Here is an 18,358-nt window from a genome sequence, read left to right as displayed (position 1 = left end):
GTATGACTTGTATTGTAAGGCATGTATAGTTAGTCACCGAGATGGACACGTTGTGTATGAGCTGGCCGGGACTCCGTGAACTGTCGGGCGTCAACTTGTGTATATAAAGGGACGATCCGGCGGCAGTTTAGGGCAAGAAACAAGAGATCGAGAACTAGGTCAAGCGTATTCGCTCCCTGGTAATCGAAACCCAAGCAATACCACCTCAAACTGGATTAGGCTTCACCGCAAGGGGCCAAACTAGTATAAACTCCCTGTGTCCTTTGTCCCGTTTAACCCCTTTAAGCTAACCTAGTTGCGATGGCTCCACGACTAAGTCCTTCCGCTAGCACATCTGCCGTGACAATTCCACGACACATAGGGTGCCCTAAACCATAGCATAGGCCACAAACTATTCGAAAATTAGCTTGTTTTTTTTCATGCAATATACGGAATAGGGCCACCAACAATTCAAAAAAAAATTAGCTTTTCTTCTTCTTCTTTTCAACATCAACATGGCTCATTTTTTTAGCTTTAGCTTCCTTTTTGACACATCAACTAGTCCATTATCCGCACGTGCGAAAACTTGACCCTACTCTAAATGGGCCATTTAAACTGGACCTACACAAGTACACACCATGAATATGACAAGACGAATGGGCTACCCTCCAACCATTTTTATAAGGCTAACCCCAAAACTTGCTGGTTTTCATTGAGCTATACCCTTTCATTGATTGATTTAGCATAAGGGCTCGCGTACGGCACCATATCCATCTAGCGATATCTCACGTCAAATAAGATAGAAATAGCAAGCAAAACACAGATAACTAATGACATATCAAATAAGGGTAGCAAGCATAACATAGTTCTTAGGAGATAACACGACAGAGATAACAAGTTCACGGTACAACCAACGACATAATTAAGATAGAAATATATAAAAGATAAAAAGCCCTAACACCCTAGGGCAAGTTAAGCTCACAAGACCGGGCCTTCACCACCATCTTCACTGCGCCTCCTCTTCATTGTTCCTCCTCTCCATGTCGTCCACGCCGATGTAGTACGGGAGGTTGTGCATACTGTCGCGGGTGGGGAAGATGCAATCGAAGTTTGTGAAGATGTTGTGGGTTGTGAATGCGATGAAATCGCATCCACAACAAACAGCTTGCCGAGGAGGTAGTACGCATCAAATCTGTTGGTGAAGGTGAAGGTGAGCCCTATCGGCGGAGTCCTGGAGTTTGGACGCACTTCCTCCAGTCGGAACATCACCGGCGAGCCCGCCGGGAGGTGGGTGAAGCCCGCACCGAGGAACCACTGGGCAAACCCCCTTGCACATGTCCAGCGTGAGAACGCCCACACGCGGAGCATCCTCTCCACGACGACGCCGGCCGGATACCGTCTCTCCGGCACGGTCGGTGGGAGCTGGAAGGTGGGGCCGTTGTACTGCATCCTCAAATTGAGCAATAAACCTATTTGAACATCTGAATGAGAAGGTGAACTATGTTACAAGAATAATGGGAAGACAAGGTTACCCTCGTTGTAAATATTGGCGTGTCACAAAATTGTTTGTGCTTGCTACTTCAGTACAACTGAACACCTAGCCTATAAGCATCGACACATGTAGGTGAACCGGGCCTTTCTACATAAGTCAAGCTTTAGTAACACTACAAATCTTGTCTTACATAAGTGCATAATTCCAACCATGGGTGGAAAAGAATGCCTCATCGATCTAGGTTGGACAAAATAATTTAATCTTGATGCAAGATTATTGAGTCCATCATGTGAAATCCCACATAAAAAAACATGACCATGTATACAAATTTCTCCTTGACACTGTAGGGAAACCCTTCCAAAATTAAATTTGCTTCTTAACCTTAATCCACTTAACTTCTTGTTTACTCGGTGATGTTTCCATATCTTTAATTCTACTTAACAAAACATAAGAAAAGGTACCCATGTACTCATCTACACAATATTAACCACTCTACAACTTCCGTGTTGTAACATAATTTAATTGTGGTATCCTTATGTCTTAAATATTCGAAACAAATAGCAACCACTATTGAATAAATATCACAAAAAGAATTGATTCTCCATTTTTTACTATTTTCCATCTAGTGGCTAAAACATAATGTGGTTAAATAAATATATGTAGGCAAACCTGAGTATGGTTGCAACTTACATCATCCTTATGAAGGTGGGCCTGTTTTTTAAACACAACTTATGGCACCCATTGCAAGTGTTTCTTCAACTCAGTGGTGATGCTCGGCACCAGCCGACTTATTGAACCTGAAAAATGACGCAACAAACCATAAGCATCTATCCAAGAACCCAAAGAAATTCTTTCTAATTCGTGAGTGGGACTCAACTAAACATCACTTGCCTGTGGTGCCCAGCACAGATGGCAAGTCGGTATGAATTGAGTTGCTTTCCACTCCTACTATCTCCACCCCCTTCCACCAGATGGACCAAACCACCTTTCGTCTCTACCATATCTTCCAGTGTTGAATCGGTAACATGAGAGATGACATCTGATTTGTTATTAGTGCAGTTTACATGTCATAAATTCAGACAAACATCAATTAGATCGCAGGGTTGTGTTGTAAATGATCAGGAACCGGTGCATCTAAACATCTATAAAATCAGTCTTGCCCGTGAGAGCTTGGCGATAATACATCAAATCTTCAAAGTACCACTATGTAACGACGACAACAATATTAATCAAAAAAATTCATGGTTGTGTGTTCCAAACTAGAAATTGAAACAGCCCGATAATGCACAAGGAACTGGAGGAGGAGACATGGAGCATCTAGCAGTGGGGGTCAACAAATCTAACCAGGTCTCTTCGTGCACCTCTCCAGTGTCTCCGGCAGTGACAAGCTCGAACTGCCTCCATTTCCGGCTTCGTCTCCCCCCCCCCGCGCCTACTTCGTAGTCTCACAATCCAACTTGTAGTTGGTGTCGAGATCGAAGTGCGTCTCATCGAGCTCCAGCATGAGCATGAGCCCCTCACCTTCGTCGAGCTCATACACGCCGCGGGTGTCCTGGAACCCGCCAAGGCATACGAACGGTGCGACGTACTGCTACTTGTGAGCTGCCTTGGATTTTCCCCGAAGAGAAAGGGTAAAGCAATATAGTAGCAGATAGTATTTCCCTCAGTCAGAACCAAGGTTATCGAACCAATTGGAGAACCACACAAACACCTCGTAAACAGTACCTACACAAGAGCAAATACTTGCACACAACATGGGAAAGAGGGTTGTCAATCCCCTTGTACTCGTTAATTGCAAGGATCAAATCTGGTAATGGTAGATAGATAAATTGCAAAGTGAAATAAAAGAAGTAAAATTGTAGCATGGTATTTTAGTTTTTATATGATTAAAGTAGACGGGGGGGGCATAGTTTTTACTAGAGGCTTCTCTCTCATAAAGATAGCATAGGTGGGTAAACAAATTACTGTTGGGAAATTGACAGAAAAGCGCACAGTTATGATGTTATTTATGGTAATGATCATGTATATAGGCATTACGTCCATGACAAGTAGACCGACTCCTGCCTGCATCTACTACTATTACTCCACTTCGAGAGCACTTCTATGCTTGCCTCTCTACGTATTAAATTCATAACAAACAGAGTAATGCATGAAGTATGATGACATAATGCAGATAGAATAAAACCATGTAATATGATTAAACCTGTCGTTTTCTCCCTAGTGAAAACAATACAAATACATGCCTATCGCTTCTGTCACGAGGTGAGAAAACTGCAAGACTGAACCCACTACAAAGCACCTCTCCCGCTGAAGATAAATCAATCTAGTTGGCCAAACCAAACGAATAGATCGGAGAGAAATATAAAACTATAAGAATCATGCACAATAAAGTTCAGAAAAGACTCAATTACTTTCAATGAATAATCTGATCATAAACTCACAATTCATCGGATTCCAACAAACACACCGCAAAAGAAGATTACATCGGATAGAACTCTGAGGAGAACATTGTATTGAAGATCAAAGAGAGATAAGAAGCCATCTAGCTAATCACTATGGACTCGTAGGTCTGTGGTATAGATATGAAAAAATAGGTTAGTTCCCAAAAATGATATGAAATTGCACATAAAGATCTAAGATTGATAATATAATAGCATGAAAAAAATAAAAAATATATATAGATATGTTGGAGCCGTATCACGTACCCACCGACGCCATACTCGTCGGAGACAAGTTGGGTGATGGGGGGAATCAACCCCGCTAAGACGTCGCAGGGGGGGGTTGTTAACGAGGGCCGGGTCGAGGGGATCCTTGACCTCCTCGACGTGGCTGACGCCCATGTGGATGCATGGGCGGCGCTAGAGCGCGAGGACGACGTAGGAGGGGGCGCGGTCATCAAGGTCGTAGAGGCAAACGCTCAGGGCGGCAATAGCGGCAGTGAGGGGTGCACGGGGGCGTCGAAGAAGAGGTTGTGATGGGCATCATAAACCCATATACACGCCTAAAAGGTAACTCATGATCCATGTCCTTTTGCGCTATGTAGGCATCCAAATCACCAACATCATTAGCATGAAACTCTTACCCTTGTTCATCGTCATCAACATGAGCAACACCATCCTCTTGAATTACTTTGTCACTAGCAATCGCCTCAACTTCATTTGCTTGGCTAGTTGGTGGTTGGCTAGAAGCATTGGGGGCATACAACTCAACCTCATTTGCTTCACTAATTGGTGGTTGGGGAGGTGGTTGGTGATAGGCATTGGGGGCATCAACCATGACCCTATGCTCAACAAGCGGCATGCTTGTCCTTTCGGTCATGTCATTCATTGGGTATGATACATGCCGGTTCAAGTCAATTGCAAACCGAGGAGGTGCAACCTTGGTGGCAAACAATTCAAGTGACTTGTCTTCCGATTGGGAAACTTTTTCCTTGTATACATCACAATGCAAATCCGAGATTATAGGCGTACTTTTCAAGCGAGAATTGGCTTCAACACCAACATCATACCTTCATATTAGTTGAACACCATAATTGCGGTCCCTCCACTTTAAGACATGTCTCACTTTTGCAACAACCTCCTCATAGCTAGGGCTTGTATCAAAAACCACTGATTCCTCACCCGTGTCGGCATTGTAACTCAAGAATGCCTCCTTGTCCATATAATGAACATTAAGAAGTCTCTCCGTCTAAAACAATATGAATGAATTTAAGGCATCAATATTAATTCTTGGTTATCCAAAAACAATCCATTATATTCAAATCATATCAACACTAAATTATTGATGATGTGTAAAAAAGTGTCATTAATTAACATACACTAAGCAAAGGTTACTGAGGGAGTCCTGGATTAGGGGGTGTTTGGGTAGCCGGACTATACCTTCGCCGGACTCCTGGACTATGAAGATACAAGATTGAAGACTTCGCCCCGTGTCCGGATGGGACTTTCCTTGGCATGGAAGGCAAGCTTGGCGATGCGGATATTCAAGATCTCCTACCATTGTAACCGACTCTGTGTAACCCTAACCCTATCCGGTGTCTATATAAACTGGAGGGTTGTAGTCCATAGGACAATCATCTTCATACACAACAATCATACCATAGGCTAGCTTCTAGGGTTTAGCCTCCTCGATCTCGTGGTAGATCTACTCTTGTACTACCCATATCATCAATATTAATCAAGCAGAATTAGGGTATTACCTCCATCAGAGGGCCCGAACCTGGATAAAAACATTGTGTCCCTTGTCTCTTATTATCATCCGGCCTTGATGCACAGATCGGGACCCCCTACCCGAGATCCGCCGGTTTTGACACCGACATTGGTGCTTTCATTGAGAGTTCCTCTGTGTCGTCGCCTTCAAGGCCTGATGGCTCCTTTGATCATTAACAACGATGAGGTCCAGGGTGAGACTTTTCTCCCTGGACAGATCTTTGTCTTCGGCGGCTTCGCTCTGCGCGCCAATTCGCTTGGTCACCTGGAGCAGATCGAAAGCTATGCCCCTGGCCATCAAGTCAGGTTTGGAAGCTTAAACTACACGGATGATATCCGCGGAGACTTGATCTTTGACGGGTTCGAGCCATAGCCAAGCGCGCCGCACTATCTCGAGGGGCATGATCTAGCTCTGCCTCCGAACAGTGTCCTGGAGGCTGCACACGCACCGGTTCCGACCCTTAACTCGGAGCCTATTGCGTCAATCGAGGATGAGCGGTTGGACGTCACCTTGGGGGCTGCGATCTCAAAGGCGATCGAGCCAAACGTCAGCCCCGCACTCCGTGTGACCCGTGACTCTGAGGGTCCGGACTCTTCTCCGGACTCCGAACCCCCCGTGCCCCTACCAATCGAATCCGATTGGGCGCCTATAATGGAGTTCACCGCCGCGGACATCTTTCAGCACTCGCCTTTTCGCGACATCCTGAACTCTCTGAAGCCTCTCTCTTTATCAGGAGAGCCCTGGCCGGATTACGGTCAGCGAGGATGGGATACGGATGATGAAGAAATTCAAAGCCCACCCACCACCCACTTTGTAGCCACTGTCGACGATTTAACCGACATGCTTGACTTCGGCTCCGAAGACTTCGACGGTATGGACGACGAGGTAGGAGACAAACAGGAACCAGCACCTGTAGGGCGCTGGAAGGCCACCTCGTCATATGACATATATATGGTGGATACTCCAAAAGATGGAGATGGCGATGGAACAGCGGGGGATGACACCTCCAAGAAACAGCCAAAGCGCCGGCGTCAGCGGCGCTGCTCTAAATCCCGCCAAAGCAAAAATGTTGACTCCGGCATGGGAGACAATACTACCCCGGATAGCGCCGAAGAACACACACCCCAGCAAGATTCGGCGCAGGAAGATGGAGAAGCCAGCCCTCATGAGAGAGCGGCATACCAAGAGGTTGAGGATGATAACTATATGCCTTCCTCCGAAGACGAGGCAAGCCTCGATGACGACGAATTCGTCGTACCATTAGACCCCGCCGAACAAGAGCGTTTTAAACGTAGGCTTTTAGCCACGGCAAACAGCCTCAAGAAAAAGCAGCAACAGCTTAGAGCTGATCAAGATTTGCTAGCTCATAGATGGACTGAAGTCCTTGCGGCCGAAGAGTACGAACTCGAACGCCCCTCCAAGAGTTACCCAAAGCGCAGGCCGCTACCTCGATCAGAGGAGGAAGCGCCTACATCACCAGCGCACGACATGGTAGACCGGCCACCTCGCGGCCGCGATAGAGAGGCCTCTCGGCCGTCCACCCAAGCCATGCCCCGACGCCGCTCAACTAAGGCACGGGAAAATGCGCCAGGCCTGCGAGACGTACTGGAGGATAAGGCAAGACAAACAAGATCGATCTACGGATCGTGCAGGCGCCCTACGACACGTGACGATGATCTTCACTCCGGATACAACAAATCCGGCCAGGCCGAACACAACAGACATAGCTCTTCTGAGCTGTGTCGTGACATAGCCCAGTACAGGGGCGCCGCACACCCACTATGCTTCACAGATGAAGTAATGGATCATAAAATCCCAGAGGGTTTCAAACCCGTTAACATCGAATCATACGATGGCACAACAGATTCGACGGTATGGATCGATGATTATCTCCTTCACATCCACATGGCACATGGCGATGATCTACACGCCATAAAATACCTCCCGCTCAAACTCAAAGGACCGGCCCGACACTGGCTTAACAGCTTGCCAGCAGACTCAATCGGTTCTTGGGAGGACCTGGAAGCCGCATTCCTCGACAACTTCCAAGGCACTTACGTGCGACCACCGGTTGCCGACGACTTAAGCCACATAATTCAGCAGCCAGAGGAATCGGCCAGACAATTCTGGACACGGTTCCTAACAAAGAAAAACCAGATAGTCGACTGTCCGGATGCAGAGGCCCTAGCAGCCTTCAAGCATAACATCCGCGAGGAGTGGCTTGCCCGGCACCTAGGACGGGAAAAGCCGAAATCTATGGCAGCCCTCACGACACTCATGACCCGCTTCTGCGCGGGAGAAGATAGCTGGCTAGCTCGCAGCAACAACTTATCAAAGAACCCTGGTAATTCGGATACCAAGGACAAAAGTGGCAGGACACGTCGAAATAAGCAAAAGCGCCGCGTTAGCAGCGACAGCAATGAAGATACGGCAGTTAATGCTGGATTTAGAGGCTATAAATCCGGTCAGCGGAAAAAGCCATACAAAAAGAATACTCAGGGCCCGTCCAGTTTGGACCGAATACTCGACCGCTTGTGCCAGATCCATGGCACCCCTGAAAGGCCAGCCAATCACACCAACAGGGACTGTTGGGTGTTCAAGCAGGCAGGCAAGTTAAGAGCCGAAAACAAAGACAAGGGGATGCATAGCGATGACGAGGAGGAGCCCAGGCCGCCGAACAACAATGGACAGAAGGGGTTTCCCCCACAAGTGCGGACGGTGAACATGATATACGCAACCCACATTCCCAAGAGGGAGCGGAAGGATGCACTGCGAGACGTATACGCGATGGAGCCAGTCGCCCCAAAGTTCAACCCATGGTCCTCCTGCCCGATCACTTTTGATCGAAGGGACCACCCCACTAGCATCCGTCATGGTGGCTTTGCCGCATTAGTTCTCGACCCAATCATCGACGGATTTCATCTCACAAGAGTCCTCATGGACGGCGGCAGTAGCCTGAACCTGCTTTACCAGGATACAGTGCAGAAAATGGGCATAGATCCCTCAAGGATTAAGCCCACAAAAACGACCTTTAAAGGCATTATACCAGGTGTAGAAGCCAACTGTACAGGCTCAGTAACACTTGACGTGGTCTTCGGATCTCCGGATAATTTCCGACGCGAAGAGTTAATCTTCGATATAGTCCCGTTTCGCAGTGGCTATCACGCCCTGCTCGGACGAACCGCATTTGCAAAGTTCAATGCGGTGCCGCACTACGCATACCTAAAGCTCAAGATGCCAGGCCCTCGAGGAGTAATCACGGTCAACGGAAACACCGAACGCTCCCTCCGTACGGAGGAGCACACGGCGGCTCTCGCAGCGAAAGTACAAAGCAGCCTTCTTAGGCAATTCTCCAGTCCGGCCACTAAAAAGCCAGACACTGCCAAGCATGCCCGGAGTAACCCACAAAAAGACCGCCTGGCACGTTCTGAGCAGGCACCCCAACCCTCGCAACATAGCGAAGCCAGTGCCTCGCGTACATAACTACGCCCTCGAAATACCATGGGCACAGGGGAAGGGGCACAATAGCGGCACGCCCAAAACACGGCTTAAAACGTACTAGGGGTTGCTGAATTCTTTTTTTTCTTACTTTCAGGACTCCACACTTCGGACGACCTGTTCGGCAATTCAACTTCCGCACAAATGATGCAAGATCCAGGGAAGCAGACAAAGCCATGCCGCATTATGGAACTCACAGGTGGTCTCTGTTACGAGCAGTATACCTATTTTGAATACAATTCCGCGGCCTGCCCCTGGTCAGGACATGTTAAATAGTCCAATATATTTTTGCTTATCGTACTACTTGTATCGTTCGGCTCTGATAAATAGCCTCTTTATAAACAATGCATAGCTTTTTGTCTATTTTTTGCATTATCCTATTTTAATATATATGTTTTGACATGATTGCACCCGTACATCATGGTACGACAAATACGCCAGGGGCTTCAGTACCCCTTATTATGGTGTGAGAAGTCCATACACTTTCACAAGTGCGGCACCCCGAACTTATAGCACTATATGCATCGGCTCTGAATCATGATTTGGGTCAATAGTTGGGTTTGCCCGGCTCCTATGTTTTGGTGCCTTACATTCCGCTATATCGGCTAAGGTAGCACTAGGAGAACCACTGCGATTGTGCTCCGGTTCAGCTGGGTTAAGCACCTTAGTGGAGAAAGCTAAAACTGACTGTCATGATGAGGCGAGAGACCGGTCGATGTTCGAGAGGTGTTTCGAGTCCCTAAAGACTTATGCCGCTTCGAGCGAGGAGACGGCTTTGTCCGGCCAAGGCATGGATAGCGCCCCGAACTCGGTCTTGTGAACTAGGGGCTTCGCCGAAATTTAAAATTATAAAATTCTATGGCTAAGTGAGAGTGTTCAAGCATTATAGTCCGATTGCCTGGTTCGTTGTGCTGAGCGCCTCCCTCGAAGGACCCAACCATGGGAAAAAGAGCGCTTAGATTTATCCCGAACACCCCAGCACTAGTGGCACGGGGGCAGAAGCCGATGACTGGCCATCTCTCAATTTTTGATAAACGGCCGCACAGAAAATAATATTTTAAATTCAATAAGCATTGCTTAGCGCATATGAACAAGTTTTCAGCGCACAGGATAAAAACGAGCGAGTTCATTCAAAAATTACATCCTTGGTACATTCATCCGCCACAAGGCGGGCACCTGCAAGAACATCCTTGTAGTAGTTCTCGGGCTTGCGATGCTCCTTCCCCTGCGGCGGCCCGTCCTTCACAAGCTTCTCACCGTCCAGCTTACCCCAGTGCACTTTTGCACGGGCAAGGGCCCGACGGGCACCTTCGATGCAGACGGAGCGCTTGATGAGCTCGAGCCTCGGACAGGCCTCCCCCAGCCGCCGCACCAGCCCAAAATAGCTCCCAGGCAGGGCCTCTCCGGGCCACAGCCGAACTATGAAGCCCTTCATGGCCTATTCGGCCGCCTTGTGGAGCTCGACCAGCTGTTTCAGCTGGTCGCTCAGGGGTACAGGGTGTCCGGCCTCAGAATACTGAGACCAAAACACACTCTCTGTCAAGCTGCCCTCTTCAGGTCGGTAGAATGCGGCGGCATCGGATACGCTGCGGGGAAGATCTGCGAATGCCCCTGGAGAGCTCCGAATTCAGTCTCAAGGGCCGCCGCGAGCTCGGACGCTTGCGTCTTCGACTCAAGCTCCAAACTCTCATGTTTTTTCATGAGAGCCTGAAGCTCCTGCTGCGCCTTGCCGACCTGGGCCCCAAGTTTCTCTCGCTCGGAGCGCTCCGCGACCGCTTTCTTTTCGGCCTCGGACAGCGCCTGTTTGAGGGTCGACATCTCTGTCGTGGCCCCTATAATAAGCAGTAGGATCCTGTTATTTTTTGCAATCACGCCTTTCTATAGGCACCTTTTTTCTATAGGGTATTTCTTACCTTCTTTTTCCTCGAGCTGCTGTTTGGCAAGGCCGAACTCTCGCTCGGTCCGCCCGAGGTCCTTTTTCAGGACACCCACCTCCGCAGTCAGTGCGGCGGTGGATAGCAGTGAAGCCTGCATATGCATATTGACTCTTTTTTGTTAGACTCCTGCAAAATTTTATAGATCCTCTATTCGGCTTTTCTTTCCGAGCGCCAAACAGAGCATCAGGGGCTACTGTCTATGTGGTAATATTTTGACATATTTTTACTTACCTCGAAGCCTGTCAGAAGGCTAGCGCAAGCTTCAGTCAGTCCGCTCTTGGCGGACTGAACCCTCTGGATCACCGTACTCATGATAGTACGGTGCCCCTCGTCGATGGAGGCGCCGTCAAGCACCTCCAGCAGATTGTCCAGCGCCTCCGGTTGGACGGAGGCCGCTGGCTCAGAAGGCTTGCTCCTCTTGAGAGGAGTTCGCCTACCGCGGTCCGGAACTGTTGAAGTTTCTGGCGCGGTGTCCGGCTCAAAGTCGGACTTGGAGCCCTGGGGGGCCTTGTCCCCTTCACTCCTGAAGTCCGGGAGGTTGCCTCGAGGCTCCTCCAGGACCACCTCCTCCTGCCCCGGAGTTTGTCACGACGCCACTTCGGCGTCGTCCGTAGTGTGGGGGGAGACAGCGGGCGGAACTGAGTTCACGTCCGATGAGTCCAGGGAGCCGCCCGACGATTCGTTGAATTCGGTCCGGGGCGGGCTGCATAATTATATTCGACATTAGGGAAAGCTGTGCAACAAAGGAACATCATGAGTTACTCTGATATCCGAACTTACGATTTTTCGCCGGACACTTGGCCCTGTTCGGCCACTCCTCTTCGCCTTCTTCTGCGTTAGGGGAGTAGTCCGGCGGAGGGGTCTTCCTTTTCCTAGACCCCTCGGCCTCCCCCGCTGGGGCGGCCTTCTTCTTCTCTCCTCCCTCCGCTGGGGGGGAGAGCTTTCTTATTCCTCCTCCTCGTTTTCACGGGAAGAGGGCGTCGCAGACTCGTCAGACGACGAGTCCGACACCACCACGTTACGGGCACTCTTTCGAGTCCCCGTGGTCTTCTTATTCTTGACCTTCTTCTCCGGCACCACATAAGGTGCCGGGACCAGTAGCTTCACTAGGAGAGCAGGGGCTGGGTCTTCGGGCAAGGGAGCCGGACAGTTAATTGGTCCGGATACCGCCTGTCAAGCCTGTCAAATGTAGGGGAGTTTAGATCCCGCACAGAGTCAAACTGTGAAAGGAAAATAGAGCTTAATATCCTGTAAAAGGTGAAGATAGCTTACCTCGCTAGCGTGACGCTGCGAGCTGTATCCGCGGTCCTCGGAGGCGGATGCGGGAGCCTCGGCGCCCTTGAAAAGCACCTTCCAAGCATCTTCGTACGTCGTGTCGAAGAGCCTGTTGAGGGTTTGGTGCTGCGCCGGGTCGAACTCCCACAAATTGAAGCCCCGTTGTTGGCACGGGAGGATCCGGCGGGCGAGCATAATCTGGACTATATTAACAAGCCGGATTGGCTTGTTCACCAGGGACTGGATGCAAGTTTGCAACCCGGTCACCTCTTTTTCGTCACCCACGAGAGGCCCGTCTCTTTCCAAGACATAAGCCGCGTGGGGGGTCCGGATCAGAACTCGGGGGCTGCGACCCATTTCGGATCGCGTGGCTCGGTGATGTAAAACCACCCGGCTTGCCGCCCCTTTAGGGTCTCCACGAAGGAGCCCTCGAACCAGAGGACGTTGGCCATTTTGCCCGCCATGGCGCCTCCGCACTCCGCCTGGCTGCCGCGCACCACCTTGGGCTTGACGTTGAAGGTCTTGAGCCAGAGGCCGAAATGGGGGCGGACGCGGAGGAAGGCCTCACACACGACGATAAACGCCGAGATGTTGAGGATGAAGTTTGGGGCCAGATCATGGAAATCCAGGCCGTAGTAGAACATGAGTCCCCGGACGAATGGGTGGAGTGGAAAACCCAGTCCGCGAAGGAAATGGGGAAGGAACACTACCCTCTCATGGGGCCTTGGGGTGGGGAGAAGCTGCCCCTTTTCGGGGAGCCGGTGCGGGATGTCCTTGGACAGGTATCCGGCCTTCCTTAGCTTTTTCACTTGGACCTTCGTGACGGAGGAGACCATCCACTTGCCTCCCGCTCCGGACATTGCTGGAGAAGGTTGAGGTGGGAAGAGCGGGCTTGGGTGCTGGAGCTCGAGTGCGCAAGAGATGGATTGGCAAAGGAGGAAGAAGGCGTAGGTAAAAAGGTGGATCCTTATCCCCTTATATGGGCGGATGCAGTTATGCGTCCTCACCTGCCTAATAAAACTCGCTTGCCTCCCAAGCGCAGTGGTAAATGGCGCGGTTGGGTTACCCACGTCCGTATTGATGAGAATCCCGTAAAAAGGGCACACGATCTCTGCTTTGACAAGACGTGCCAAGGAAACCGCCTCACAAAACGTGCTGAGGTGGGAAAGTAAAAACGATTTGTGTAAAGAACTTGGCCGTAGTGTGATGACGCACTGCGGAATACGTCAGCAGATTTGATTTGTGTTAATATTATTCTCTCTATGGCAATATGTGGAAACTTATTTTGCAGAGCCGGACACTATTCTTGGTGTTTACATTATTCTATGAAGGACTTGGAGGAGGAACCCGCCTTGCAATGCCGAAGACAATCTGCGTGCTGGACTCGTCGTCATTGAAGCCTGGTTCAGGGGCTACTGAGGGAGTCCTGGATTAGGGGGTGTTCGGGTAGCCGGACTATACCTTCGCCGGACTCTTGGACTATGAAGATACAACATTGAAGACTTCGTCCCGTGTCTGGATGGGACTTTCCTTGGCGTGGAAGGCAAGCTTGGCGATGCGGATATTCAAGATCTCCTACCATTGTAACCGACTCTGTGTAACCCTAACCCTATCCGGTGTCTATATAAACCGGAGGGTTGTAGTCCATAGAACAATCATCTTCATACACAACAATCATACCATAGGCTAGCTTCTAGGGTTTAGCCTCCTCGATCTCGTGGTAGATCTACTCTTGTACTACCCATATCATCAATATTAATCAAGCAGGAGTAGGGTATTACCTCCATCGAGAGGGCCCGAACCTGGGTAAAAACATCGTGTCCCTTCACTACAGGAATCAGCTACTTTACCGTCAGCCATGGCAGACGGCAAAGGCATGGATGATTGACGGCAAAGGTCTTTGCTGTCCGCCGCGGACGACAAAAGGTGACGGCAAAGTAAGGTTCGGCAAAGAGGTACTTTGCCGTCTGCTTCGGGCGGCTGACGGCAAAGGAGCCTTTGCCATCAGCAGCGGACGGCAAAGAGTGCAGACGGCAATAAGTGCGTTGTTACTCCGTTAGGTGGTTAACGGCAGGCCTTTGCCGTCGGCCGCTGACGGCAATCTTCGGAAGGCCTTTGCCGTCCGCCGTGTGATGTCAACCGACGTCACTACACGGCAGGCCTTTGCCGTCCGCCGCTGTAGGCAAAGTTTTTGCTCTTTGCCGTCCGCCGCGGACAGCAAAGCCTTTGACGTCAGCCACTGTAGGCAAACTGACCAAATTGGTCTGCCTCCCACGAAGCACAGCTGCCTGCCACGTGGCCTCTTTGCCGTCTGCTGCTGATGGCAAAGAGCCCTTTGCCGTCGGTGGCTGGCGGCAAAGAGCCTGTATATTGTCTCTTTTTTTTACTGTTTTTTCTTAATCCAACAATTTTCACAGCAAATATATATGACATATATAGATATATTTAACAGAAAACATATCACATATCCAGCACATAATTCCATATACATATGACATAGCAAAGTTTCATCAACATATATATAGCAAGTTCCATCCATACACATTGTTCCATATACATATTACATACCAAAGTTTCATCAACATAGCAAGTTCTATCATAGCAAGCTAGATACAATGCAAAGTTTTAGCAAAGAAAAAGCAAGCACTCCATCATAGCAAGCTAGCTTCCATGAAGTGAGTGAAATCTGCAAAATGGTAAATATGAAGTTAGAAATAGGTGAATAGAACAAGAAGAAGACTATAACAAGAAGTATATGTCATTTATGACCTAACTTAGGTGGAATGGATCATTTATGAGCTAACTAAGTTCAAATGGGTTGTTTATGAGCTAACTTAGTTGAAATGTATCATTTATGAGCTAACTTAGTTGAAATGGGTCATTTATGAGCTAATTAAGGTGAAGGGCATCATTTTTGAGCTAACTAAGGTGAAATGGATCTTTTTTGAGCTAACTAAGGTAAAATGGATCGTTTTTGAGCTAACTTAGTTGAAATGGGTCGTTTATGAGCTAACTAAGGTGAAATGCCACGTTTTTGAGCTAACTAAGGTGAAATGGATCGTTTTTGAGCTAACTACGGTGAAATGGATCGTTTTTTAGCAAACTTAGGTGAAATGGATCATTTAAGAGCTAATTTAGGTGAAATGGATCGTTTTTAGCTAACTTAGGTGAAATGGATCGTTTAGGAGCTACTCTAGGTAAATTGGGTCATTTTAGAGCTAACTTGGATAAACTGGATCATTTATAAGCTAACCTAGGTAAGATGGGTCATTTTGGAGCTAACCTAGGTGAAATGGGTCATTTTGGAGCTAACCTAGGTGAAATGGGTCATTTTAAAGCTAACGTATGTAAAATGGATCATTTAGGAGCTAATCTACGTAAAATGGGTCATTTTAGAGCTAACTTGGATAAATTGGATCACTTATAAGCTAACTAAGGTAAAATATGAAAGGATTGTTGCATGGGCCATTTTGGAGCTAACCTAGGCGATACCCGTTGATGTCGTACTTGTCAAATGAACGGACCTTATAGTCAAAACCATTAGCGACTTGTCTCAATTCGGCGTCCATAGACTCTGAATTAGCCTACAAGTTTAATATGAAAGGATTGTTGCATTATGCACAAATTAGCGAATGAAATGAAATTGTTTAATAGAAATTACTGTTTGTTTGAACCAAGAGATGAAACCAGGATAGCCACCTCCTTGCTTTGCGAGAAGCTCATACTCTTTGACGGAATCCTTTTGGATCTCCGCTCCATACGAGAATATGGCGACGTATCGACTGTATGACATATCCAGGAATAAGAGTAGTTCAAAGGAAATAGAAGTTGCAAAACAATGTACCAAGAACTTACTCGATGTACGGTCGCACTTCTATTAGGTTGTTGAAGATATACAACGAAATGGTCCGCCATTCTTCGTTATCCAAAGATACTGGATGTGAAACACTAGCTGGTGCGAGATTCCCTTTGAATAGGCTGAGGTTGGATCCACCCTTTTTAGGCTCGTCAGCATTGTACCGAGGCTTCGGATTATGCAAATGACGTCAGGAAAATGTTCTTTCTTTGCATAATCTGTCCGGAGGGGAGATTGAGTGGAAAGACAAATACGGGCCAACAACTGTATTGGGTTGCCGTCATACCAAACACACTGAACCCATCCGTGCTGATGCCGACTCGAGGATGCCTCGGATCTGCCGCTTTGTCAGCATGTAATTCATCAAACTTTTTCCACGCAACACCATCCGATGTGTGTACCATCATCAGATTCCCATCTGCATCTAGTTCGGTTCTTTTGCCTGTTTTGTGCCATGTCATCTATCTGGCCGTCTCTTCGACCATGAAAAGATGTTGAAGTCTTGGTACGATTGGCATATACTGAAGAACACTAACGGGGATTTTGGTCTGTGTATTCTCACCCATACCGTTGTCTACCACAATATACCTGGAAGACATGCAAATGGGACAATAGTTCAAGTCCGCATAGTCAAGCCTAAATAAGGCACATCCTTTCTCACAGGCATGTATCTTCTCATAGGGCATCTTCAGTGCACGGAGGATTTTGTCCGACTGGTACAGGTTTGCAGGCATTACATGGCCTTTGGGTAGAAAGCGTCCAAATACTCTCATAATTGTGTCATAGCAATCTCTGCCCAAGTTGAACTGAGCCTTCAGAGCCATTACTTGTGAGATGGCATCCAACTGACAAAGCTCAGTGTGCTCGTGGAGCGGACGTTTCGAAGACTCCAACATTTCATTGAAGGCCTTTGCAGATTCCTCCATCTCCTCGTCCGAATCCCGAGCATCATCATAGCCTTGCACCATGTTTTCCATCCCGGTACCATGCTCGTCGGTGTGACGACGATCCACCTCAGCTCGGTCATGTTGGGCAGACTCACCATGAAATGTCCACACCGTATAATTGGGCGTAAAACCACTCTTCTGCAGGTGTTTGCCCATTTCAGCCTCTGTCTTCTTTTCCCAATTGCCGCACCGGAAACAGGGGCACCAGGTTTTCTTTTGGCCATTTGCAAATGCGGCTTGCACAAACCCCTTAGTTTTTGTGAACCATTCAGCGCTCCATATGTTCTGACCAGTATGATCGGTATACATCCACGCACGGTCACTCATCTTGACTTTCAGAGCTACTGGACACACAACAATTATATATGTAATTCACCATGTATATATTCATCAGTTGATCTACTTTGTCAATTTTATTACGTCCATGCAACCTACACTCTAATAGGTAATGATAGGTCCTAATCCCACCCGTGTATGTGTAGATTGGATTCATTTTCCCATGCTATGCTCCAGATCCGACGCAAAATTTCGGCAGCACCTCCCCGCTGTTCTCCTGATACACGTCTCTGCAATAAACAGAGAGGATGTGTACCTGGAGAACAACAGGGGAGGCACTGACGAAATATATGCGTCGGATCCGAAGCAAAGCATATGGGAAAACGAACCCAATCTACACATACTCGGGCTATCCATGGATAGCGTTGGACAATTCGAAAGAATCAAGGTTATAAATATGCAAATGCATGCATATTTATAACTTTGACGCTTTCGAACGGGAGACACATATTGGTTACGCATACTGATGATTCAAGACACATATATAGCTAGCTATCAAGTTTCATCGGAATAGATCAAATAATTAATGGGGGAGGAGGACTTGTCATTTGTGCTCACCCACGAACGAAGGGGCAGAGCTCGTCAAACGCACGGCGAGGTCGTCGAACACCAAACCTCGCAGCGATGAAACAACTGCAGATTTAAAACTACATGATCAACACAATTATATATGATGTTTTTCATAACAAAATCGAAAAATATATGACCTAACTAATAATTCACAAATATATGACCCCGTCGGCCTCTGGAAGGCCAAAGAACACCTTTTCGGGAGGTGTCGGGGGTCGGGGTGTCCTGTCGGTGTCGGGGTACCGTGTCGGGGTCGGGG

At 48.2% G+C, this 18,358-nt stretch overlaps 1 pseudogene; it reads right to left on the bottom strand.

The window, feature by feature from the left end:
• Positions 1 to 2,903: 2,903 nt before the first annotated feature.
• LOC119316126 lies at positions 2,904 to 10,996 on the bottom strand (annotated as a pseudogene).
• Positions 10,997 to 18,358: the final 7,362 nt, after the last annotated feature.

This window comes from Triticum dicoccoides, chromosome 6A (genome assembly GCF_002162155.2).
Source record: "Triticum dicoccoides isolate Atlit2015 ecotype Zavitan chromosome 6A, WEW_v2.0, whole genome shotgun sequence".
NCBI lineage: Eukaryota > Viridiplantae > Streptophyta > Magnoliopsida > Poales > Poaceae > Triticum > Triticum dicoccoides.
This window is presented reverse-complemented; position numbering and strand designations above follow the sequence as displayed.